The sequence below is a fragment of the Muntiacus reevesi genome, chromosome 3 (assembly GCF_963930625.1).
Source record: "Muntiacus reevesi chromosome 3, mMunRee1.1, whole genome shotgun sequence".
NCBI classification, from domain to species: domain Eukaryota; kingdom Metazoa; phylum Chordata; class Mammalia; order Artiodactyla; family Cervidae; genus Muntiacus; species Muntiacus reevesi.
Window position 1 is genome coordinate 265,516,418 of NC_089251.1, and position 27,706 is coordinate 265,544,123.

Consider the following 27,706-nt stretch of genomic DNA (forward strand, 5'->3'; position numbering starts at 1 on the left):
CCTCCAGGGCTGCAAGCAGGCTGGTAAAGAAGCACATTAAACACCACATTTCTCATGCCACCTGGGGTGATTAAAGTGCACATCGTGATTAAAGCGGGCTTGATGTGAATTTCACAGCTCTTACCACTCTCTCTTCCCGTTTTCCCTCCTTGCTAAACTTTTTTGCTTTCCAATTACACTGCATATGTTATGCGGAGGAGCGTGAGAATCCATCTTCCTTGGGGGAGCCTGATAATTAGCCTCTAGAGTGGGACCGTGCTGCAGGATTTGTCAGAGTAGAAGAGGGGAAAGGACAGGATTGACCTCAGGCTCCACCAGGAAAGATATTTCTGTTGAGTGATCAGCAGAATCAAGCTTTAATTATTTATGATTATGTTAATAATCATTTATTTTATCTTCATGCTGGTTCAGGCCCCCTGTGAAAGACACAGGTGGGATGACATCCTGGGGAAATAGAACTGGGCGAACAAATGTGAAGAGTAGGAGCCTGGGGAGAGGCTGGGGGTAGAGAGGAACTGTGTACATACTTCCATCTCCCTGCGATGCATTCAGAGCAGTGAACCTAACTGCCTGGACTGAGAGTTGCCCTCATCAGAGGCAATGAACACACGGTGTGTGATGGGCAGTGAACACACCAGCCTGGGGCTCCAGAGAGAGGAAGAAGCCAGGATTGGTGCAGAGGGGAGTTTGATCAGGGAGGAAGGGGAAGGAGCCTGTTGGACTGGTGCTCACTGGTTCTTTCTCTCTTTATTCATACCCACCTGTAGAGGCCAGAAACCCTTCTAGCTACTGGGGCATACAGCAGTAGACAAGACTGGTATCACATCCACCCACATTCATATTTATATATTATACAGACGCTATAGCAACTGGTCCCTGGAGGAGGGCACGGCAATCCACTCCAGTATTCTTGCCTAGAGAATCGCCATGGACAGAGGAGCCTGGTGGGCTAAAGTCCTCGGGGTCGCAACGAGTCAGACGTGACAGTGACTAAACACAGCACAGCCCAGAATAGCAATGAGTACTATAAGTGAGAAATAATTGAGGCGGAGTAAATGGGGTACAGACCTGTGTATATAAACCATCCAAGGCCCCTCTCATAAGGTAGAATTTAGCAGCACCCAGCGGGAAGTTAGGGAGGCAGCTGTTGTGATGCCTGGTAGAGGGTATTTCAGCAGGTGGGAACAGCAAGAACAAAGGTCCTAGGCAGAGGCAGTTTTAGCAAGATCTAGGCTGCAATAAACCTGAAGACAGTAAGGTGTCTGTCGCAGGAGGTAAGGTGGGGATGGGGGCAGATGGGAGCTTGGCCTGTGGGGGAGCTTTGCCCTCAGCCCCCTCAGGATCCTTGCTCATGCCCTGCCTCCTGACACTTCCCTCTTCTGGGTGGGGTGGGCACATGTATTAATCACCTTCACCGTCTTCTTTGTGCGTCTCATAGGTCAGTATTACTACTTTCATTTTGCAAATGGGGAAGTGGAGGCCCGTGAAGTTCCCATGAGTTGTTCTCCTAGTAGGGAGAGGGTGGAAACAGGTCACACCTGCACCTTTTGCATGCTGCCCATTAGAAGCCCTTCTTACATACCTGGTCACACCTGCATCTCTGTCCATGCTGCTCACCAGGATTCCTCACTGCACTTGGTTATGGACTTGCTCTGTGCTTGTAAAGCTGTAAAGTTAGGAGTTTGGCATGGTGGGATCAGAGTGCTATGAGTTACTGCTGAAACAGAGAAGAAGGCGCCTTTCCACCTCAGCCCTCCCATGCTGTTGGCTTAGGCCATGGGTTCAAGGGCTAACTCTCAGGACTGGCTTAGCAGAACTGGGAGCTCACCTGGGAAAATCCTCTCAGCCACAGTGGCCACCTTCTCTCAGAGCCCAAATCTGCTCTCTCTGTTGGGACCCCATCTCATTATCTCTGCCCTAAGCTGCACAGTCCCTACTTTTCCAAGTCCCAAGTAGTGTTTTTATCCCATTATATTACGGAGATTCCCAGTTATCGAAGGGCTAATGTACAGTACTCTGCCACATCATCATCAGGATTTAGTGCCTCTGCTGAGCCTGGAGTATTATCAATCAAAGTGTCACAAACATCTCTGTGCAAGGATATGCTTCTGGAGTTGGGGGACTCCCTGAAATGTCTGAAAATAGCAGAGGGGACAGGGCTCTGGCTGAGCATGGTTTGGACACTCTTAAATGCTTCAGTCACCGGGCTGAGGACATCTCTCCAGATGGGGCACACACTCCCACTGGGTTTGTGGTTCAAAATGACTCTACTGGCAGCATTGCTATTATTTTTAACTGAAAATAGCTTAATGAAAGGTCTATTTACAGGGTTTGGTGGAAAGGGTTAATAAGATTTGATAAGACATCCAGTGAACCCCAACAGTGAGAAGCCATCACCCCCAGGCCACACATGGGGGTTGGGGAAGAGGACCTGGGGCTGCAAAACATTATTACTTATTATTTCTTGTCTTTTCCTGGGGGTGAGGGGAGGGGCTTCCTTGGTGGCTCAATGGTAAAGAATCTGCCTACTAATGCAGAAGATACGGGTTCACTACCTGGGTTGGGAAGATCCTCTGGAGAAGGAAATGGCAACCCACTCCAGCATTCTAGCTTGGGAAATCCCATGGACAGAGGAGATTGGTGGGCTACAGTGCTGGGAGTCACAAAAGAGTTGGATATGACTTAGCGACTAAAACAACTCTTTTTTTTTACTAGCATTTTAAAAATTGTGGTAAAATATACATATTATAAAGATGAGCATATTAATCATATTAAGTGTTCAGTTATGTGAAGCTCATTCCCACTGGTTGTACAACCATCACCACCAACCATCTCCAGACTCCTTTCATCTTGCAAAACTGATACTCTGTATCCACTGAGCACTAACTTCTCATTTTTCTCCCTCAGCCCCTGGCACCACCATTATACTTTCTGTCTCTGTGAATTTGACTGCTCAAGGTACCTCATCTCTAAGTGGAATCATGCAGTGCTTGTCATTTCTCTCAACTTAATGTCCTCAAGAATCATGTCAGAATTTCCTCTTTTTAAAAGGCTGAATAATATTCCATCATATGTATACACTGCATTTTGTTTGTCCATTCATCTATTCTCGGACACGTGGGTTGCTTCCAAGCCCTTGACTGTTGTGAATAAAGCTGCCAGGAACATGAGTGTACAAGTACCTCTTTAAGATTCTGATTTTAATTCTTTTAGTTGTATACACAGAAGTGGAGTTGCTAGAGCATATGGTAATACTATTTTTAATATTTTGAGGAACCACCTGGTAGAATTATTCTCAATGACTGAAGTGATAATCCTTTTTGTTTTTTTCTGAATTTCATTGTTTCCATTTGTAACTGGGACTAAGTCAACTCTTCCCAGTGCAATTTGATATCATCTGCTCTGTAGTAAATTGTAGAGCACTTTATGAATCTTAGTTATTATGTGTTATTTCTTCTTTTCCCTGCACTCTTTCAGGAAGTTTTGGTGGGTTCTCAGCAGTTTTGATCTGTTTCCTGCTGCTGGCTCAGAGGTGGGTACAAGGTAAGGCTGGACTCTGCTTTCATGTAAGGCTTTAGAAGAACATAGCATCTCAGTGGTGCTGACTGCCTGGGGGTGGTGGTAACGACTCCAAGGAGCAGTGTCTCTGCAAACCTCCATTTCCTGACTGTCCATGAGAGTCCCCATTGTGCCTGCATCTTTCGACATATATCACCCCGGGGTCAGATCTCAGGGAGCGCAGTGGTGGAGGTAGAAGTCCCCCTGGGGCCACTCACAGGTGCTTCGCTGGGAGTGCTGGTTGCCCCCTGCCTCCTTTCTGCCAGCCCATGGCACCCAGTCCACCCACTGGTCTCAGCCTGGAGCCAGGATCCCTGCTAATTTTGCCCACTTCCAGTCTATCACTAAGCACCCCTACCACTTCTGCCTCTTCAAGTCATCATCTCCCCCCACTCGCAAACTGTGACCTTATTGACAACCCACTCTTGTCCAGGTTCCCCCAGTGCTGAATCTGGCTACAGTCTTCTCCCTCTGATCTCCACCCAAAAGCCTGTGGGATCTTTGTTAACTGCCCATTTGGCAAATGAATGAACAGCTGCCTTCTTGATGCCCGAAGGACTTCATCCCTTCAGAAGAAGGTCCCCACTCCTCAAGGCACCCACTTCTGCCTCCCACCCAGATTTCCCACTCCAGCCTCACCAGCCACTCATCCTCACAGCACAGGGAGCCTCCAGCATCCCTAAATTCCCTTACTCCAGCCCCTTAACATGGCTGGTCTTCAGACCTAAGCTGAGAGGTGGCTTCTCTTTAAAGCCTTCTGGAGTGGAGGTGGGCAGCTTCCCCCTCTGACTTTGCAGCGCTCACACTCAGAGTTCATTCTAGCATTTATTACCTTCCTTGGCAGCGTCTCGCTTTGTTTCCATCTCCAGAGTGTAAGCTCCCCAAGAGCACGTCTCCTTCACTGTCACAGGTCCCACTGAGTGGAAATACTTTCAAAGAAAACGTATGAAAGAAAGGCCCCAACCAGGATTCTGAACCTAACTATATAACTGTACTGAGTTACATATTCTTGCTCCGCTTGCCACATGACAGGTCAATAAATTGGAGATGAGGTGTTGAGGCAAGGATTACTGATTTTATCTGGAAAGCTGGCAGATTGAGAAGATGGCAGAGGAGTGTCTCAGAATAACCATCTTGTTGGGGTCTGGATGACAGGTTCTTTTACAGAACAGAGAGGAGTAGGAGGTGAGGAAGTAAAGTAAAAGGGTCATAATTCTTTCGAATATCTCCTAGATTGGCCAGCCTCAGAGAGGGGGTGTGTTAATTTCTTCCTTCCTTTAGCTGTTCATAGGTGGGCAGGGTCAGGATGTTTTCCTGAACAAAGGCACTTTGGTTTAGTAGTTGGAAAGGGCAGAAGGGCAGGGTTCGCTGAGGCAGACCATTATGCATAGACAATATCCTTTTAGTTAACAAAAGCAATGAGAAGCGAAGGTTAAAGTAAAAGAAACAGATCCAACATGGAGTCAGATTTTGCTCTTCCCTGTAACATGACGTGCTTGGTCCTTGGCGTGGCCCTCCTCCCTAGACAACAGCGTCCTGTCTAGCACACCTCCGTCACCCTCTGGGCTGCCCAGCACCTGCCCTTCTAAGACCCCCAGCACCAGTGCTGTCTCTCTCAGCACTGGTTCACTCAGTTGGGACCACTTTTCATTGTGTCTTAACTGGGATCTCGGGGTTGTTCCAGATGATGCCCAGTGCTAGATGTCCCTTTAGTGCAATTATGTGAATGATTTTCGCTCACCACTCTAGCACACTGGCATGCCTGGGGGTTCGCTAATTTTTGGAAAATAGAATTGCTTTTTAAACATACCCAAGTGTAAGTGTATATTTGTGCATTCTTACCTGCCCTCATGTGCTATGTGTGAGAGTCCGCTGGCTCCTTGAGTCCACCAGGGCCTGTCAGAGGTGTGGCATTCAGAAGGAGCTGGGTCCCAGTGTCGGTGACGCCCACTGTATTGCCTGCTGACCCACAGACACTCCCTACAGAGGTACTAAAGCCAACACCCTCTACCAGCACCTCTAAGACAGTTCTTGTGTCCCTTGGCTCTACACCTGCAGCCTCGTACTGGTCCAGGGCTCCCCTGGTAGCCTCTCCCACCCCCGGGCCCTTCATCCCTCAGGAATTTTCCCTGTACTCCCCAAATGGCCTGCAAATTTTTACTCACTCAATTTTCTCATTGCTCATGTTGTTTGTTTACATGTCTGTCCGACACATAAACAAGTGAGTTCTTGAGTGCAGGGACGTTGACTTGCATGAGTCTGAGTCCCTGAGCTGGGATCTGCCACTTGGCAGGCACTCAGGAGAGAAGGATGAGTCAGGAGGGAGAGAATGCCCTGATCACCGAGAATGACACCAGCTTCTCTGGGGCCATCCCCAGGCCTTTGTCAGAGGGAAGAGTCTAGCCTAGCAGTCATATGTGCTCCAGTTCTTTCTCTGTTGCCATAATACTAAATTTTCATTATTGATAATCATTTATAACCACCTCTGCAAAGAAAAAGCATGGATTTGAGGTTGTTTTCACAATGGGTACTATTCAATGATATTTAAAAAATAAAATGAGCCTGGTGGGGGAAGTGGGGTGGGTTAATGGGGGATCATTTCTACACTACATACCCTCCCTGGTGTGAGTCCCCACTTGATTCCTCGTCTCCACTAATCAGAGAGAGAAATACAATCATTAACATGATAAGAGAAACCAGCTGCTTTCTAAAAGGACTCCTGGTTTCTAGGACTCTGAGCCTAACGTTCAGCTTCCAGGTTCTCCAGCAGGACCCCAGGGGGAGAAATCCTGAGCCACCTGGCCAAAGCTGGCACAGGGAGCAGCATCCTGCAAGCCCAGCCCATCTGATACCAGAGAGATGGAAAGATTCCGTGGCCTAGGAGGACAGCCTGGGAGCCTGGCACAGACGACAGAGGCCCTGAGGCCATAGTGGTCCAGAGGAAAGGGGCCCCTTACACATGCTACATATGGTCAAGGACAAACAAGATGATGGATGACAGGCATGGGAGAACATGGACAGAAATGGAAAACCACAAACTGCAAACACTTGGGGCCAGGGCTTTATCACCAGTAGGGTTAGAGTGTCTCTACCAGAGCTCTTTACCCATCTGTCATTTGTGTTATAGTCACAGCATTAAGGAAAGTGGGCCTGGGTGTGGAAACCTAGATTTGCAGTTTGAAGTATATTACCTGTTTGACCGATGGGCCAGAGAAAGGCTGAGAGGTGGAGGATTTGGAAGCTTCTCTCATAGCCTCACAGAGGTGTTCAACTCAAGTCAGTTGATGTGTGATGCTTGGGCCTGGACAAATCAGACTGGAACACAGCCCTCAGTCCCAAGTGTTGCTTATCAAGTGCTCTGCACTGAGCCTCTGGGATAGCCATGCCCCTTGCCCTGAGTGGGGAGTAAGAGATACGGGGTCAGGACCCACTTGAGGCCTCCAGGGGTCCTGGGTCCACATTGAAATGTGGTCAGAGTTGCTACTGAACTGTGATGACCTTAAGAAAGCAGGCCTTATATGTAAATGTTCAGGTGAACACCTATGTATGTCAGTGGCTCACCAAACACCAGTCCCCAGTCCTAAGCTCTCCACCTATGCGCAACCTATATTGCTTGGTTGTTTTGTGCATTTGTGGTGCTTGTTTAGAGCAGAAAATCCCATCTGTCTGGACACCTCCAAGTGTAGACTTTCTGGGGAGAATGGACTGGCTGTTTAAGATGGACATTTGTGGAATCACATCAATAATTACAGAGCCTGCAGTTAGGGGAAACCAGTAAGGTTTATGGGACACAGTTTCCCAGTAAATTACAGCATCTTATTTGTATTTCCACGTGTCACACTGAGCCCTCTGTGCCCTAGGGAAGAGCAGGCAGGGCTCCTGTTCTTTCTTCTCCTGACTCAGTCTCCAACATGGGCATAGCCAGGGGCAGACCACCTTCCTCAAATGCAGGGCCACCCACCCACCCCCGGAGCAGCCTGGAGAAATAAAGTAACAAGAAGCACAATCACACTTTTCCTATCACAAAGGGCACCATATAGGAAAGAGCTCCTGTCTTCCCCACTCTCGGTCACACAGGCGCCTTGCTGGACAATGCTCTCTGCTTCCTGGGGGAGGCAAGTGGAGGGTGGGTACCTGTCTGTGTCATGGGAGGGACCCAGAGGAAGCAGCTCTCCTGGAAGTTGGCTGGATATCTGGAAAGGGCTTCCTTAGACTGGCCACATAGCAGGTTACTTTTGGGGCTCACCTGGGCGGTGAGTGGCCCCACTAATGCCCTGAGCCAGCCCTGCCAAGGCTGACTAGTCCCCACACTCCTCGAAGTGCCGTTCCCTTCTGCCCTTTAAGGAGGTGGAACGAGCACCTCTCTAAGCAGGTGTCTTGGTTTTGCACCTGCCCTTCTCCACTGCCACCTCTCAAGAAGGCAAGTCTGATCACTTCTGTGATTCTGTTCTTTCCCAAAGTAGCCACACCCCTTGCCCATGGCCTCGATGGCCCACTTCTTGCCATCACCTGCCCTTGAAGTACCCTGAGCAAAACACACTGTGCTGTGCTGGCTTTAATTTTTTTTTTTGAATGATAGTGATTATTTGCTTGCAGGTTTCAGTAAGCCAGTGATTGTCCTCTGATGTAAATGAAATGGCGAGTTTGTGAGATTTAATGCTACATGGATGTACCAGTCAGGTCTGCACAGTTTAATTAGCTAGATGTGAATTTACAGATAGAGTTGACTTTCTTTAGGGTTTTAAAACATTTTATTTTCTTCTCTGTCTTTTTTCATCTTTATTGAGGTATAATCAGAAAACAAAAATTGTGTATGCTTAAAGTGAATGACTGATGTTTTGATGTTTTGATATATGTGCTATGCTGCGTGTTTAGTTATTCAGTTGTGTTCAACTGTTTGTGGGCCTACAGACTGTAGCCCACCAGGCTTCTCTGTCCATGGGGACTCTCCAGGCAAGAATCCTGGAGTAGGTTGCCACGCCCTTCTCTAGGGGATCTTTCCAACCGAGGGATTGAACCCAGGTCTCCCACATTGCAGATTCTTTACCCTCTAGCCACCAGGGAAGCCTATGAATACTGGATTGGGTGGCCTATCCTTCCTCCAGGGGACCTTCCTGACCCAGGAATCGAACCAGAGTCTCCTGCACTGCAGGAGGATTCCTCACCAGGTGAGCTACCAGGGAAGCCCTTTTGACAAAAGTGTACACTGTAAAAGGATCACTACTCAAGCTAATTCACACATCTTTTACCTCACACAGTTACCATTTTCTTCTTTTCCTGGGTGTGTGGTGAGAATACTTAAAATCTACCCTGGCAGCAAATTTCGAGTATGTACAGCCTTGTGAACTACAGCCACATGCTATACCTTAGATCTCCTGTGCCAACCATCTTTCAGCAGGAACTTGGTGTCCCCTCTTGCTAGGAGGGGACGGCCCACTCCTTCTCTGCTTGAAAGATCCTACTGACCCTTTGCGACCGCTGTGGGACACCTCGTCTCAGAAGCCCTCCTGGTCCCTCCAGCTCCCCTGGGCCCAGTCAGCGATGCTGGGTGCAGGACTGCTGGGCAGGCACTCAGCACAGGGGACTCCTCTGTGGTGGGTGACGAGTAGATGCCTGGGAGGAGGAGCAGAGAGATGCTAAGCAGATCAGTGTCACAGGTATCCCTGTTTACCAGCATTTGGGTCATAATCTGTGTGCTCCTTCCCTTGTGTTGAGGATATTCCAATGCCCATGCTGGATTCGCCTCCTCCCTCTGGGGTTTTCTTTTCTCTTGTGAGGCCCAGATTCTGGGGATATGGAGAGGTGGTGCATGGCCCTGCTGGGCAGGGAGAGGCAGTGATGCAGGAACACAGGGAGGCCTCCACCATGGACTGCTCACCGAGTCTGCACTGAGGTTCAGGAACTACGTGGGATATGAGCCATGGTGGATGGTGGGCGATGTGTTTGCTCTGGACAGGAGAGTGTGAACAAAGGCAGAGACTTAGGATTGGGGAATAAGGGAGTTCCCTGGGGATGAGCAAGAATGAAGGAACCACACTGCAAAGAATGAGCTAGATCTCTGTGCCTGAATGAAGAGATAGCAATGTGACACTGAGGGGAACAAGCAGGAAGTTGCATCATAGGAGGATGATGACCCTAACACACATGTAGATACAGCTTTATAAGCTTGCATGTGCTAGAAAGGTCCAGAAGTTCATGAAGCCAACTGGAGTTTTTGTGGAGAAAAAAAGGAATTTGTGTGCAATTGTGTATTATCTGTATTTTTTTATAAGCAGAAATTGCATTTATATTTTTAAAAGAAAGCATAAAGACAAAGTATGAAATTCCAAATGACGTGGGTGAGTGCTTAGTCACTCATTCATGTCTGACTCTTTGTGACCCCATGGACTATAGGCCACCAGGCTCCTTTATCCATGGAATTCTCCAAGCAAGAATAATGGAGTAGGTTTCTATTTCCTCCTCTAGGGGATCTTCCCAACCTAGGGATCAAACCCACATCTCCTGTGTCTCCTACACTGCAGGTGGATTCTTTAGCTGCTAGGCTATCAGGGAAGTAAATAGCATAGGTCCAAACTGTAACAGGCTGACCTTGCAGGTGACCTTACAGGTGATCCTACTGTCATTCTCCACCTTATGGTCAAGTTTACCTGTGGGCTAAGAGGAAGAGGGCATTCAGAAATGAGGGGCTTCCTTAGCACCCACAGGCTTTCCCCTTACCTGCTGCAGCCTCTGTCTTCAGCTCATTAAGAGCCGGCAGCCAAAGAATCTGGTGGGTGGGCTGCACCGAGGGGTGCAGGGGTCTCTGTTGGCTTCTCTTCCATTGCATTGGAGTCTTTACTTATCTCAGGGCTCACACCTTCCCCTACCTGAGTCAGTGAAACACACAAACTTATTTTAATACAATACATATAGATGTGGCATCTATTAATCATTCATCCACTTATGCAACAAATCTTTAATGTAAACACACTCTAGGCCAGCCTGTGTCCTAGAAGACACAGGAGATGTGATGATGAACAAAAACTGACTTGAACACTGATCTTGGGGGCCCGTAGCTCCATGGGGGCAGACAAGCATTGATTAAGTAATTAAGACAGTGCAAACTCGATTGCAAACAGTGATAAATACTTCAGGGTACATACCTTGGAACTTATCTCAGGGGCTCATCTGGTCCAGGAAAGCAGGGAGTCTCTTTGGGAAAATGACATTTGAACTGAGAGTTAAAGAATTTATATGTGTTGACTAAGCAAATACATGCGCTAATAACAGTGTTAGTCTTACATTGTACTGACCATTTCCTTAGCGCTATTCTCAAGGACTTATATCAGTTCTGCAAGCCTCAGAAAATCCAGGATGTGAGTGCTGCTAACAGTGCCCAGCTCATAGGTGAAAGACCAAGGCATGAGGAGACCTGGAATGGGGACTCCATGGACCACTAGGTTCTGCTGCCCTCTAGAGAGTTAGGTGAGGAGGAGGAGGGGCAACGCAGAGATAGAAGGAAGAACAGGTAGAGAGGAAACCCTTAACAAGGATTTGAAGCTTAAACATTTGCCGCTAACAAATACTTGCAGCTAACCCTGAGCTTGCCTGCAGCAAAGAAACTGTCACACACAGACAGTCACTCCTCTGGGACTGAGGCTGTACAATGGTCACATGCAAGAAAAGAAGGAACTTATGGTTGTATGGGGTGGTCAAAGACAGAGGTAGCAACCTCTGCCTCCTGTTGACACACCTCACTCCTGTCTCAGAAAATGAAGCTCTGTGATCTGGACATCACTCTGCCTCTTGATTGGAAGTGAATGGAGCTGACGGACTCTTAATGGTACCTCTTGGACTTGGCTTGGCTCTGATATTGACAGTTGAGGGTGAGATCATCTAAACAGTGTGGATGCAATGTACTAATGGCTATGCCCTTTTCATGGCTTGGACTCAGCATCCTGAAATGCATTAATATGTCAGGAGACACAAGGCTTCCAGAGATGGAGAATGATCATTACAAACCAAGGGAGAGATACACAAGAGCTTGGAGAGAATGCAGATCCCTGTAAACAGTATGAAGTCCTCACCAAAAGAAAAGAGAGTCTTTGACAGGTTGTGTATCATCCTTTATTAACCTATATGTACAATTCCCCCTCCACCTTTTAGCATTTATGCAATTAGATGTGATGCATTGTACAGGGTCCAAGAGATAACAGTTCTGGTGGGGTTGGCATCGCTTGCATATGCAAACTTGGTTATAACTGCACTAACTACACATTCCATTTTGCTGGGGACAGTTCTGGCTATGTCAGTTGTGCTATAACTTTTTTTTTTGGAATCTTTTTAACATTTATTTATTTTTAAATTGAAGGATAATTGCTCTACAGAATTTTGTTGTTTTCTGTCAAACCTCAACATGAATCAGCCATAGGTATACATATATCCCCTCCCTTTTGAAACTCCCTCCCATCTCCTTCCCCTTCCACCCCTCTAGATTGATACAGAGCCCCTGTTTGAGTTCCCTGAGACATACAGCAAATTCCCGTTGGCTATCTAGTTTACATATGGTAATGTAAGTTTCCATGTTACTCTCTTCATACATCTTACCCTCCCCTCCCCTCTCCCCATCTCCGTAAGTCTATTCTCTATGTTTGTTTCTCCATTGCTGCCTTGCAAATAAATTCTTCAGTACCATTTTTCTGTGAACAGGGAAGCCTGGTGTGTGGCAGTTCATGGGGTCACAAAGAGCTGGGCACGACTGAGTGACTGAACTGAACCATTTTTCTAGATTTTGTATATATGCATTAGTATGTGATATTTATCTTTCTTTTTCTGACTGACTTCACTCTGTGTTTATCCACCTCATTAGAACTGACTCAAATGCACTCTTTTTTATGGCTGAATAATACCTCTCTTTTTTCATTTCTAATTTTGTTGACTTGATTCTTCTCTCTTATTTTTCTTGATGAGTCTAGCTAAAGGTTTGTCAATATTATTTATCTTCTCAAAGAACCAGCTTTTAGTTTTATTGTGTATATGTACCACAATTCTTTATTCATTCATCTGTCAATGGACATATAAGTTGCTTCAATATTCTAGCTATTGTAAATAGTGCTGCAGTGAACAATGGGGTACATATATCTTTTTCAATTTTGGTTTCCTCAGAGTATATGCCTAGGAGTGGGATTGCTGAGTTACATGGTGGTTTTATTCCTAGTTTTTAAAGGAGTCTCCATACTGTCTGTCATAGTGGCTCTATCACCACCAACAGTGCAAGAACGTTCCCTTTTCAACACACCCTCGCCAGAATTTATTGTTTGTAGGCTTTTTGATGATGGCCATTCTGACCAGTGTCAGGTGATATCTCCCTGTGGTTTTGATTTGCATTTCTCTAGTGAAGAGTGATGTTGAGCATCTTTTCATGTGTTTCTTAGCCATCTGTATGTCTTCTTTGGAGAAATGTCTGTTTAGTTCTTTTTTCGACTTTTTGATTGGGTTGTTTGTTTTTCTGGTATTGAGTTGTATGAGCTGCTTGTATATTTTGGAAATTAATCCTTTGTCAGTTGTTTCATTTGCTCTTATATTCTCCCATTCTGAGGGTTGTCTTTTCACCTTGCTTATAGTTTCAATTGCTATTGAAAAGCTTTTAAGTTTAATCAGGTCCCACTTGTTTACTTTTGGTTTTATTTCCATTATTCTAGGAAGTAGGTCATAGAGGATCTTGCTTTGATTTATGTCATTGAGTGTCCTGCCTATGTTTCTCTCTAAGAGTTCTATAGTTTCTGGTGTTATATTTAGGTCTTTAATACATTTTGAGTTTATCTTTGCGTATGCTATTAGGAAATGTTTTAATTTCATTCTTTTATACGTAGCTATCCCGTTTTCCAGCACCATTTATTGACGAGGCTGTCTTTGTCCCATTGTATATTCTTACTTCTTTTGTTAAAAATAAGGTACCCATTGGTGCATGAGTTTATTTCTGGGCTTTCCACTTTGTTCCATTGGTCTATATTTTTGTTTCTGTGCCGGTACCATACTCTCTTGATGACTGTAGTTTTGTAAGTATAATCTGAAGACAGGAAGGTTGATTCCTTCAGCTCCATACTTCTTTCTCAAGACTACTTTGGCTATTTGGAGTCTTTTGTGTCTCTATATGAATTGTGAAATTTTTTGTTCTAGTTCTGTGAAAAATGACATGGGCAATTTGATAGGGATCACATTGAATCTGTAGATTGCATTTGGAAGTATAGTCATATTCACAATATTGATTCTTCCTAACCAGGAACATGGAATATCTCTCCATCTGTTTATGTCATCTTTGATTTTTTTCATCAGCGTCTTATAATTTTCTGTATACAGGTCTTCTGCCTCCTTTGGTAAGGTTATTCCTAGATATTTAATCCCTTTTGTTGCAATGATGAATGGGATTGATTCCTTAATTGCTCTTTCTGATTTTTCATTGTTACTATATAGAAATTAAAATGATTTCTGTGTATTGATTTTGTATCCTGGGACTTTGCTAAATTCACTGATTAGCTCTAGTGATTTCCTGATACTATCTTTAGGGTTTTCTATGTACAGTATCATGTCATCTGCAAACAGTGAGAGCTTTACTTCTTCTTTTCTGATATAGTCTCCTTTTGTTTCATTTTTTTTCTCTGATTGCTGTAGCTAGGGCTTCCAGAACTATGTTGAATAATAGTGGTGAAAGTGGACACCCTTGTCTTGTTCCTGATCTTAGGGGGAATGCTTTCAGATTTTCACCATTGAGAATATTGTTTGCTGTAGGCTTATCATATATGGCCTTTACTATGTTGAGGTAGGTTCCTCCTATTCTGATTTTTTGAAGAGTTTTACTCATAAATGGGTGCTGAATTTTGTCAAAGGCTTTTTCTGCATCTATTGAGATGCTCATATAGTTTTTATCCTTCAATTTGTTAATATTATGTATCATATTAATTGATTTGCGTATATTGAAGAATCCTTGCATCCCTGGAATAAACCCAACTTGATCACGATGTATGAACTTTCTTTTGTGTTGTTGGATTCTGTTTCCTAAAATTTTGCTGAGGATTTTTACATCTATTTTCATCAGTGATGCTGGCCCGTAGCTTCCCCTTTATTGTGTTGTCTTTGTTTGGTTTTGGTATCAGGGTGATGGTGGCCTCATAGAATGAGTTTGGAAGGGTTCCTTCCTGTGCAATTTTTTTTATAGAGTTTTAGAAGGATAGGCATTAACTTTTCTCTAGATGTTTGATAGAATTCTCCTGTGAAGCCATCTGGTTCTGGGCTTTTGATTTTGGGAGGTTTTTGATCACAGCTTCAATTTCAGGGCTTGTAATTGGGTTGTTCATAATTTCCATTTCTTCCTGGTTCAGTCTTGGAAGACTGAACTTTTCTAAGAATCTGTCCATTTCTTCCAGGTTATCCTTTGTATTTCTGTGTTGTCTGTTGTAAATTCTCCTTTATCATTTCTAATTTTATTGATTTGATTCTTCTGACTTTTTTTCTTGATGAGTTTGGCTAAAGGTCTGCCAATTTTCTTTACTGTCTCAAAGAACCAGCCTGTAGTTTTATTAATATTTACTATGGTTTATTTAATTTCTTTTTCATTTATTTCTGCTCTGATTCTTATGATTTCTTTCCTTCTGCTGATTTGGGTTTTTTTTTTTTTTTTTCTTTTTTTTTTTTTTGGTTTTTCTTTTTCCAGCTGTTTTAAGTATAAAGTTAGGTTGTCTATTTGATGTTTTTTCTTGTTTCTTGAGGTAGAATTGTACTGCTATAAACTTCCCTCTTAGAACTACTTTTGCTGTATTCCATAGTTTTGAGTTGTTGTGTTTTCATTGTCATTTGTTTCTAGGAATTTTTAAAAATTTCTTCTTTATTTCTTCAGTAACCTGTTCATTATTTAGAAATGTGTTGTTTAATCTCCGTGTGCTTCTGTTTTTTGCAGTTTTTCCCTTGCAATTGATAGCTAGTTTCATAGTGTTGTAGTCAGAAAAAATGCTTAATATGATTCCAATCTTCTTAATTTACTGAGGCTTGATTTGTGACCCAAGATGTGGTCTATCCTGGAGAATGTTCCATATGTACTTGAGAAGAAGGTGTATTCTTCTGCATTTCGATGGAATGTCCTGAAGATATCAAAGAGATCCATCTCATCTGATGTATCATTTAATACTTGTGTTTCCTTATTAATTTTCTGTTTTGATGATCACTGGTGTGAGTGAAGTGTTAAAGTCTCCTACTATTGTTGTGTTAATGTCAGTTTCTCCTTTTATGTCTGTTAGTGTTTGTCTTATGTATTGAGGTGCTCTTATGTTGGGTGCATAGATATTTACAATTGTTATATTTTCCTCTTGGATTGATCCCTTGAATATTATGTAGTGTATTTCCTGATCTCTTGTAATATTATTTATTTAAGATATATTTTCTCTAATATGAGCATTGCTACTCCAGCTTTCTTTTGCTGTCCATTTGCATGGAATATATTTTTCCATCCTCTCACTTTCAGTCTATATGTGTCTCTAGGTCTAAAGTGGGTTTCTTGTAGACAGCATGTATATGTACCTTGTTTTTGTATCAATTCTACCAGTCTGTGTCTTTTGGATGGAACATTTAATCTGTTTACATTTAATTATTGATATATATATTCCTTCTGATGCTTTGTTGATTTGGTTTCATTTTGTAGATAATATTCCTCTCTCGTATTTCTTGACTATATAAGTCCCTTTAACATTTGTTGTAAAGGTGGTCTGGTGGTACTCAATTCTCTTAATATTTGCTTGTTTGAAAAACTTTTGATTTTTCCAGAAACTGTGAATGAGATCCTTGCTGGGTAGAGCAATCTTGGGTGTAGATTTTCCCCTTTCAGTAGTTTAAATATATCCTGCCATTCCGTTCTGGCCTGCAGAGTTTCTATTGAAAGATCAGCTGTTAAACATACGGGGTTTCCCTTGAATGTTACTTGTTGCTTTTCCCTGCTGTTTTTTTTTTTATATATTTTTGTGTGTTTAATCTTTGCTAGTTTGATTAATATGTGTCTTGGCGTGTTTCTCCCTGGATTTATCCTGTATGGTACTCTTTGCACCTCTTGGACTTGACTGATTATTTCATTTTCTACATTGGGGCAGTTTTGGATTAAAATGTCTTCAAAAATTTTCTCATGCTCTTTCTTTTTCTCTTCTTCTTCTGGGATACCAATAATTCAAATATTGGTGCATATGATATTGTCCCAGAGGTCTCAGTCTAGCCTAAGTTCTTTTCTTTTTACTTTATTCTGCTCCTCAGAATTTATTTCCACCATTTTATCTGTCACCTCTGATTCTTCAGCTTCAATTAGTGTGCTATTGATTCCTTCTAGAGTGTTTTTAATTTCAGTAATTGTGTTTTCTGTCTCTGTATGTTTATTCTCTAATTCTTCTAGGTCTTTTTAAATTGATTCTTGCATTTTCCCCATTCTCTTTTCAAGGTTTTTGATCATCTTTACTATCATTATTCTGAATTCTTTCCCAAGTAGCTTGCCTATTTCCTCTTCACTTTTTTGGACTTCTGTGTTTCTTGTTTGTTCCTTCGTTTGTGCAGTATTTCTCTGCCTTTTCATTATTTTTCTTAAAACTTACTATGTTTGAGGTCTCTGTTTCCCAGGCATCAAGGTTGAATTCTTTCTTCCTTTTGGTTTCTTCCCTCCTAAGCTTTATCCAGTGGTTTGTGTAAGCTTTGTATAGTGTGAGATTTATGCTGAGTTTTTTGTTTCTTTGTTTGTTTGTTTTTCCTCTGGTGGGCAAGGCTGAGTGAGGTGGTAATCCTGTTTGTATTTTCGCCTTCTTTTTTTTTTTTGGTTGAGGTGTCCTGCACATAGTGCTACTGGTGGATGGGTGATGCCGGGTCTTGTATTCAGGTGGTTTCCTTTGTGTGAATTCTATTTCATACTCCTTAGGGTTGGTTCTTTGGCAGTCTAGAGTCTTGGAGTCAGTGCTCCCATTCCAAAGGCTTAGGATTTGATCTTTTGTCAGGAACATAGATTGCACAAGTGGTTTGTTATGGCATTAAGTGAGATTAAAACACATACCCAAAAATGAGAAATCAAAGATGAGCCCCAGGCAAATGGCAGTTACAAACAGGTAAATAATAACTAAAATAATGGAATATACACATATATATTTATCTTCATAAGCAAAATCAAAAGTGTCCAGCAAAAATAAAGTGCAATAGATCGACCCAGCAAACAAACGAAATCAAAAATGATATCTACAAGTTAAGAACAAAACTAACTAAAGCACAAACTGGAAAACAAAACTAAAGCAAGGTGCCAAGTGGAGAATAAAGCAATGAAAACAAAATTAACAAATATGTTGAGAGGAAAGGAACGAAAGAAAAGAAAGAAAGAATAGATATACAAAGTTAAATAGAGGTAGATAAAGAAGATTTATATACATTAAAGATTAACTGCAAGGGCAAAACAACAGTGGTGAAGGTAAACAAAGGAATGCATGTAGAAAAAATAACAGGTTTAAAAAATTAAAATTAAAAATTAAAAAAAGAGAAAAGAATATTAAAAAAAGAAAGAGGAAAGAGAAAAAAAAATAGGAAAACCCCATGGAACTGCAAAAGCCCATGCCGAGGCAGAGGTTTATAACAATGGTAAAAAGCGTGACTGAAAAAAAAATCTCAAAAGCTTAATTAGATTTCATAGTGCCAATAAAATGGACAACTACGGGGGAGGGTGGGGAAAAAAAAAGGAATAAAAGAAAAAAAAAGAAAGAAAAAATACAAAAGAAACTATAGAACAAGTCAAAACATAAGAAAAATAAATGTTTTTCTTGAATCCCTTTCCCTCATTGGGAGTCACAGTCCACCTTACCTCCATAGGATGCCCTCCAACACTGGTCTCTGGACCTACTGTGGGGGCATCCCAGACTCTCATCTAGTCCTACTCCTGTGTGTTCTTGCATCCTATGTCCACAACTATCAATAGGATCTCTCAATGTCCTTTTATATATTCTGTACATACAAAGTCTGCCTAGCTGATTAAGTGGATTTAATCTGCAGCTTGTACAACTGGTGGGAAGGTTTGGGTCTTCTTCCTTAGCCATGCCACCCCTGGGTTTCAATTGTGGCTTGATTTCCACCTCTGCATGTGGGTTGTCCACTGGGGTCTGCTCCTGGCTGCCCTGGACGACTTGGGTCTGCCCCCATGAGGGTCAGGTGCAGAGGTGGTGCAGTTGCTTGGGTTGTAAGGGTTCTGTCAGCAGCAGGTACTCAGGGGATTTGGTGGCTAGGGCAACAGGAAATATAGTGCTCTAGAAGGGTATGGCAACCAGTATTGGCCAATACCCTCCAGTGTTCTTGCCTGGAGCACTTCCTTGACAGAGAAGCTTGGTAGGCCACAGAGCACAGGGTTGCAGAGTTGGACATGACTGAAGTGACCCTGCTTGCATAGATGCAAGACTTTTTTGTGTGTGTGTCTGTGGCAGCTCTGCTCTTGTGAGGGTTGAGCATGAAGGTGGCACAACTGCTTGGCTTGTGAGGACCCTGGCGGCTCCAAGTGTGCAGGCACACGGACTGCCTCAGCCACTGGAGTTATGGCTCCAGCAGACTCTTTTTTCGAGCCTCTGATAGCTGGAAATCAGAAGTCCTCTTTAGCTAGTCTTTCTTCATTGCACTGTCCATTCAGGCACTTAGAGGACTCCCTTGCCTGGGGTCTTTCTCTGTTGTTCCATGTGCATCAGGCACACAGAGGGGTCCCCCTGGCTGGGATCCTACTCTGCAGATCAGCACATCAGTCACTTAAGAGGGCATCCTGACTGGGGTCCTACTCTGTAGATCAGTACATCAGGCACTTAAAGGGGCACCCTGGGTGGGGTCCTACTCTGTAGTTCAGGGTGTCAGGCATTTTATGGGCTGGCCTCTCTATTGTTCAACTGCCGATGCTGGCGTGTGGGGAGAGAGAGTTTATGGTGATAGCTCCACCCCCTATGCATGACTCACAGTATTGTCTTACTTTCATGTCTGCCTGGCTTTCCTCCACAGGCATTTCCCACCACAGTCTCCTCCCTCACAGTCCCTCCGTCCATCTCTCCTCAGTCAACAGCAGCCCTCACCCTCGCATTGCTCCACAAACCCTACGCTCCAGCTCCCAGATGCTCTGCCTCCTAGGGGATCTGTGTCCTTGTCTGGGGTATAAATGGCTGCAGCAAGGACTGTCTGGTTCTCCTTCTATTTAGGCCACCACAGATCAGCTGTTTCACTCTCAGCCTTAGATGTTTTTCCTCTGATCTGGACACTTGTCCTGATGTGGGGATTAGAACCCTGCTTCACCTGCTGAGGGTAGGTCCAGTCCTAGTAACACTTCTGTTTTTCCCCCTAGTCCCTTCATCCTACTGAGTTTTGTGTGATTCTATATATTCTTTTCTGGTGGTCAGGTACTCCTGTCCACTCTCAGCTGGTGTTCTGCAAGCACTTCTGTGTCTGAAGGTGTATTCCTGATGTGTCTGTGGAGAGAGATGAATTCCACATCCTCCTACTTCTCTGTCATCTTGTTCTCCTCTGCCTTGCATTTTTTATTAATAGCTCCCATTATTCATATCTCATGAAACAGAGAAACATCAAATAAACAACCTAACTTTATACCTGATGCAACTAGGAAAAGAAGAACAAAAAAACCTCAACGTTAGTAGGAGGAAAGAAATCATAAAAATCAGAGCTGAAATAAGAAATGAAGGTGACTATAGGAAAGATCAGTAAAATAAAGTTGGTTCTTTGAGGAGATAAACAAAATAGATTAACTATTAGCAAAATCTCTTTGTTCATATCTAATGTCACTTCAAATATATTATGTGCATTGTTGGATATATATATATATGAGTAACCTAAACACTAGTTACCATTTAAACTGTCTTCCCAAAGATAATATTCAGTTCAGTTCAGTTCAGTCGCTCAGTCGTGTCAGACTCTTCGTGACCCCATGAATTGCAACACGCCAGGCCTCCCTGTCCATCACCAACTCCCGGAGTCTACTCAAACCTATGTCCATCAAGTGGTTGATGCCATCCAGCCAACTCATCCTCTGTCGTCCCCTTCTCCTCCTGTCCCCAATCCCTCCCAGCTTCAGGGTCTTTTCAAATGAGTCAACTCTTCATATCAGGTGGCTAAAGTATTGGAGTTTCAGCTTCAGCATCAGTCCTGCCAGTAAACACCCAGGACTGATATCCTTTAGAAGGGACTGGTTGGATCTCCTTGCAGTCCAAGGGACTCTCAAGAGTCTTCTCCAACACCATAGTTCAAAAGCATCAATTTTTCAGCGCTCAGCTTTCTTCACAGTCCAACTCTCACATCCATACATGACCACTGGAAAAACCACAGCCTTGACCAGACGGACCTCTGTTGGCAAAGTAATGTCGCTGCTTTTTAATACGCTGTCTAGGTTGGTCATAACTTTCCTTCCAAGGAGTAAGTGTCTTTTAATTTCATGGCTGCAATCACCATCTGCAGTGATTTTGGAGTCCCAAAAATAAAATCTGACACTGTTTCCAATGTTTCCCCATCTATTTGCCATGAAGTGATGGGACCAGATACCATGATCTTAGTTTTCTGAATGCTGAGCTTTAAGCCAACTTTTTCACTCTCCTCTGTCACTTTCATCAGGAGGCTTTTTAGTTTCTCTTCAATTTCTCCCTTAAGGGTAGTGTCATCCGCATATCTGAGGTTACTGATATTTCTCCCGGCAATCTTGATACCAGCTTGTGCTTCATCCAGCCCAATCTATCTCATGATATACTCTGCATATAAGTTAAATAAGCAGGGTGACAATATACAGCCTTGACATACTCCTTTTCCTATTTAAAACCAGTCTGTTGTTCCATGTCCAGTTTTAACTGTTGCTTCCTGACCTGCATATAGGTTTCTCAAGAGGCTGGTCAGGTGATCTGGTATTTCCATCTCTTTCAGAATTTTCCACAGTTTATTGTGATCCACACAGTCAAAGGCTTTGGCATAGTCAATAAAGCAGAAATAGATATTTTCTGGAACTCTCTTGCTTTTTTGATGATCCAGCGGATGTTGGCAATTTGATCTCTGGTTCCTCTGCCTTTTCTAAAACCAACTTGAACATCTGGAAGTTCATGGTTCATGAATTGCTGAAGCCTGGCTTGAAGAATTTTGAGCATTACTTTACTAGCATGTGAGATGAATGCAATTGTGCGGCAGTTTGAGCATTCTTTGGCATTGCCTTTCTTTGGGATTGGAATGAAAACTGACCTTTTCCAGTCCAGTGGACACTGCTGAGTTTTCCAAATTTGCTTGCATATTGAGTGCAGCTCTTTCACAGCATCATCTTTCACGATTTGAAATAGCTCAACTGGAATTCTATCACCTCCACTAGCTTTGTTCGTAGTGATGCTTTCTAAGGCCCACTTGACTTCACATTTCAGGATGTCTGACTCTAGGTAAGTGATCACACCATCATGATTATTTGGGTCGTGAAAATCTTTTTTGTACAATTCTTCTGTGTATTCTTGCCACCTCTACTATCTAAAAAGATAGTATTATTTTTTAGCTTTAAGCCAGCTTTTTCATTCTCCTTTTCAGCAATGAAACAGAAATTCATTGTATGCATAGAAAGAGTGGAAACAGCCAAGGGGTCCATGTTGACATATTTGTCATTGTCAATGATGATGATTTCATATTTTCTTGCAAAGCAACAACCAGGAATATACGGGTTCCAAGAAGGAAAAGAGCCACTGGTGATGTAAGATGAATTGTTTTGGCTGGGAGTGCATAAAAGGCCACAGCAAGCAGTTCAGGATAAATTGTCAGGAGACATTTCAGTAAATGAACTTGATGCTGGTCCACTGAGAAAATCACATCATGGAGGATTCAAACCCGTGTTTGCTGATGATTGCTTTCTCTACAGGGAGAGCTGAACTATGACATCAGTAACAATCACTGGGAGAGGGTGGTGGTTTAATCAATCAGCATTCCATTTTACAGGAGACAGGAATCAAGACCATCCCCAAGAAAGAGAAATGCAACAAAGCAAATGGCTGTCTGAGGAGGCCTTACAAATAGCTGTGAAAAAAGAGAAGAGAAAAGCAAAGGAGAAAAGGAAAAATATAACCATTTGAATGCAGACTTCCAAAGAATAGCAAGAAGAGATAAGAAAGCCTTCCTCAGTGATCATTGCAAAGAGATAGAGGAAAACAATAGAATGGGAAAGACTAGAGGTCTCTTCAAGAAAATTAGAGATACCAAGGGAAATTTTCATGCAAAGATAGGCTCAATAAAGGACAGAAATGGTATGGACCTAACAGAAGCAGAAGATATGAAGAAGAGGTGGCAAGAATACACAGAAGAACTATACAAAAAAGATCTTCACTACCCAGACAATCATGATGGTGTGATCACTCATACTCACCTAAAGCCAGACATCCTGGAACTGAAGTCAAGTGGGCCTTAGGAAGCATCGTTACAAAAAAGCTAGTGGAGGTGATGGAATTCCAGTTGAACTATTTCAAATCCTGAAAGACGATGCTGTGAAAGTGCTGCACTCAATATGCCAGCAAATTTGGAAAACTCAGTAGTGGCCACAGGACTGGAAAAAGTCAGTTTTCATTCCAATCCCAAAGAAAGGCAATGTCAAAGAATGCTCAAACTGCTGCACAATTGCATTCATCATCTCACACACTAAAAAGTAATGCTCAAAACTCTCCAAGCCAGGTTTCAGCATCATGTGAAACATGAACTTCCAGATGTTCAAGCTAGTTCTAGAAAAGGCAGAGGAACCAGAGGTTAGATGACCAACATCCATTGGATCATCGAAAAAGCAAGAGAGTTCCAGAAAACATCTATTTCTGCTTTATTGACTATGCCAAAGCCTTTGACTGTGTGGATCACAATAAACCGTGGAAAATTCTGAAAGAGATAGGAATATCAGACCACCTGACCTGCCTCTTGAGAAACCTATATGCAGGTCAGGAAGCAACAGTTAGAACAGGACATGGAACAACAGACTGGTTCCAAATAGGAAAATGAGTATGTCAAGGCTGTATATTGTCACCCTGCTTATTTAACTTATATGCAGAATACATCATTAGAAATGCTGGGCTGGATGAAGCACAAGCTGGTATCAAGATTGCCAGGAGAAATATCAATAACCTCAGACATGCAGATGGCATCACCCTTGTGGCAGAAATTGAAGAGAAACTAAAAAGCCTCCTGATGAAAGTGACAGAGGAGAGTGAAAAAGTTGGCTTAAAGCTCAGCATTCAGAAAACTAAGATCATGGCATCTGGTCCCATTACTTCATGGCAGATGGATGGGAAAATAGTGGAAACAGTCGCTGACTTTATTTTTCTGGGCCCCACAATCACTGCAGATGGTGATTGCAGCCATGAAATTAAAAGACACTTACTCCTTGGAAGGAAAGTTATGACCAACCTAGACAGCGTATTAAAAAGCAGCGACATTACTTTGCCAACAAAGGTCCGTCTGGTCAAGGCTGTGGTTTTTCCAGTGGTCATGTATGGATGTGAGTTTTGGACTGTAAAGAAAGCTGAGCACTGAAGAATTGATGCTTTTGAACTATGGTGTTGGAGAAGACTCTTGAGAGTCCCTTGGATTGCAAGGAGATCCAACCAGCCCATCCTAAAGGAGATCAGTCCTGGGTGTTCATTGGAAGGACTGATGTTGAAGCTGAAACTCCAATACTTTGGCCACCTCATGCAAAGTGCTGACTCATTCAAAAAGACCCTGATGCTGGGAAAGATTGAGGGCAGGAGGAGAAGGGGGCTTCAGAGGATGAGATGGTTAGATGGCATCACTGACACAATGGACATGGGTTTGGGTGGACTCCGGGATTTGGTGATGGACAGGGAGGCCTGGCATGCTGTGATTCATATGGTTGCAAAGAGTCAGACACGACTGAGTGACTGAACTGAACTGATTCCATAACTTAATTGCTCTTGCAACCATTGTGATGAAATATGGCAAGAGGTAAGAGTTTCCTCAGCTTTCAGAGGTTTTGGACACGGGGGCTAGTTCATTTCCCTGTGTCCTCACTCCAGGGTTTTGTTGTGTGACAGAGAGGCAGGCTCTAGAGGCATCTACCTGGATGCCCATCAGGACTCTAATCTGCCCTTGAGTCTGTCCAGGGCAAGAACTTTCTTTTGCCTTTGATTTCTTCTGATTAAAGAGCCAAGAACCACAACTACCTGTAGAGTTCTAGAAGGAATAAATGCCAATACCAACTACACAGCAGGGATCCTGCACATAGAGCTCATGCAGGTATAGCCTTATGTTATCATTGCTGCTGCTGTTAATCTTCTCCACATCTCACGTTGCAAACTATAGCAGTGATGTCTTATGATATTTGCTGTCACGACAGGCTGTGGTGCCTCTGGCTATAGTGAGTTCCTTAAAGACCCTGTAGCCTTCTCATTTGCTGTGCTGTGTGTTGCTCAGTCATATTGCTCTTTTAGCTATAGCCTGCCAGGCACCTCTGTTTCCATGGGGATTCTCTAGGCAAGAATACTGGAGTGGGTTTCCATGCCCTCCTGCAGGGATTCTTCCCAACTCACGATGGAACCCAGGTCTCCTGCATTGCAGGCAGACTCTTTACCATCTGAGCCACTAGGGAAGCCCATGAATACTGGAGTGGGTAGCCTATCCTTTCTCCAGGGGATCTTTCTGCCTTAGGAATTGAGCCAGGGTCTCCTGCATTGTGATAGATTCTTTACCAGCTGAGCTACCAGGGAAGCCCAGCCTTCCCATTCAGTTCAGTTCAGTTCAGCACATAGTACATACTAAATCTCATGAACAAACAAACAATGGGACTCAACTCTTGGTGCTATATTTATTTCCTCATATAAAGCACATACTGATCAAGCCTATAAGCACAAAAGTATATGACTGCATGATTGTTGCCATGTAATAATTCACAAAGGAGGGGACACAGAGTTCAGCTAGATAGAAATAGAGATACAGGAGTGAGACTGGCTGGTTTGGGGAATCCTGGGGAGAGGACTCCTATCCTTTCTCTGGAGTCTTCAAGTAGAAGATGACTCCTAATAAAGACAAGTGAGAATATGGGGAAAGTAGTCCAGGACTGATGGAGACAGCAAAAGCTCTGGGGAGAAGCCTGAGGATTCTCAGTCACCCAGCTGGATGGTCAGCCAGACAGGAGTGATGGGTAGGGCCCTCTAGCTGTCAGTCACCTGCTCAAGATAGGCCAATTTGCCCTTATTGGGGATGTTCTATCTCAGCAGACACAAGCAGAAGCAGGTCTGGGTAGCTGGGCACAATTTCTCAGCTCACTACATGCGTCAGCATCCCACACTCCACTGGAAGAGTCTCCCGTTTCAGCTCTCTGCTTCCAGATGTCAAACCTTCACTATGGGCCCTAACATTTCTACTCAACTATCTGTCTGAGACTAAGGTGACCTGAGTCCTGGTCCTGCTTCTGACTCCAACTGACCTTGTAAACTTTAACAAATGACCAATCTCCTCATACCTCAGCTCACATTGATTAGAATCAAGTCACTGTCCTTAAAATCTTCCAAGGTATATTTGTGTCTCTTATTGGAAAACCAGAATAAACAGCTTCCAGGAGACCACACAAAATGTCAAAATTCAGAGTTTGGAATTTCTGAATTTTCAGCTCACATTTTCATATCTATTCTCTTAACTTTTGTTCCTCACCAAGAATTGCATGGGAAATGATGAGGAGTGAGTGTCTAACTGGAAAACCATGCATTCCTTCCAGGTGGGAGCCCAAATTACTGAAGAGAAATGCAGAAAAACCCTGGCCATTTTGCTGTGCTGAAAGGTTTGCAGGGATTCTCTGAGTTCCTTTGTTCCTAAACACAGACCATGATCATACTGTGTTCCTGAGGATAGCTATGAAAATTCAGACTTGCTGCTCAGTCAGTTCAGTCCAGTCCAGTCGCTCAGTCGTGTCCGAATCTTTGCGACCCCATGAACCACAGCACGCCAGGCCTCCCTGTCCATCACCAAATCCCGGAGTCCACCGAAACCCATGTCCATCAAGTCGGTGATGCCATCCAACCATCTCATCCTCTGTGATCCCCTTCTCCTCCTACTCTCAATCTTTCCCATAATCAGGGTTTTTTCAAATGATTCAGCTCTTTGCATCAGGTGGCCAAAGTATTGGAGTTTCAGCTTCAACATCAGTCCTTCCAATGAACACCCAGGACTGATCTCCTTTGGGATGGACTGTTTGGATTTCCTTGCAGTCCAAGGGACTCTCAAGAGTCTTCTCCAACACCACAGTTCAAAAGCATCAATTCTTTAGCACTCAGCTTTCTTTATAGTCCAACTCTCACATCCATACACGACTACTGGAAACACCATAGCGTTGACTAGACGGACCTTTGTTGACAAAGTAATGTCTCTACTTTTTAATATGCTATTTAGGTTGGTCATAACTTTCCTTCCAAGGAGTAAGTGTCTTTTAATTTCATGGCTGCAATCACCATCTGCAGTGATTTTGGAGCTCAGAAAAATAAAGTCAGCGACTGTTTCCACTGTTTCCCCATCCATCTGTCATGAAGTAATGGGACCAGATGCCATGATCTTAGTTTTCTGAATGTTGAGCTTTAAGACAACTTTTTCACTCTCCTCTGTCACTTTCATCAGGAGGCTTTTTAGTTCCTCTTCAATTTCTGCCACAAGGGTGGTGCCATCTGCATATCTGAGGTTATTGATATTTCTCCCAGCAATCTTGATTCCAGCTTGTGCTTCATCCAGTTCAGCATTTCTCATGATGTATTCTGCATATAAGTTAAATAAGCAGGCTGACAATATACAGCCTTGACATACTCCTTTTCCTATTTGAAACCAGTCTGTTGTTCCATGTCCAGTTCTAACTGTTGCTTCCTGACCTGCATATAGGTTTCTCAAGAGGCAGGTCAGGTGGTCTGATATTCCCATCTCTTTCAGAATTTTCCACGGTTTATTGTGATCCACACAGTCAAAGGCTTTGGCATAGTCAATAAAGCAGAAGTAGATGTTTTTCTGGAACTCTCTTGGTTTTTTTGATGATCCAGCAGATGTTGGCCATCTGATATCTGGTTCCTCTGCCTTTTCTAAAACCAGGTTGAACATCTGGAAGTTCCCGGTTCATGTATTGCTGAAGCCAAGCTTGGAGAATTTT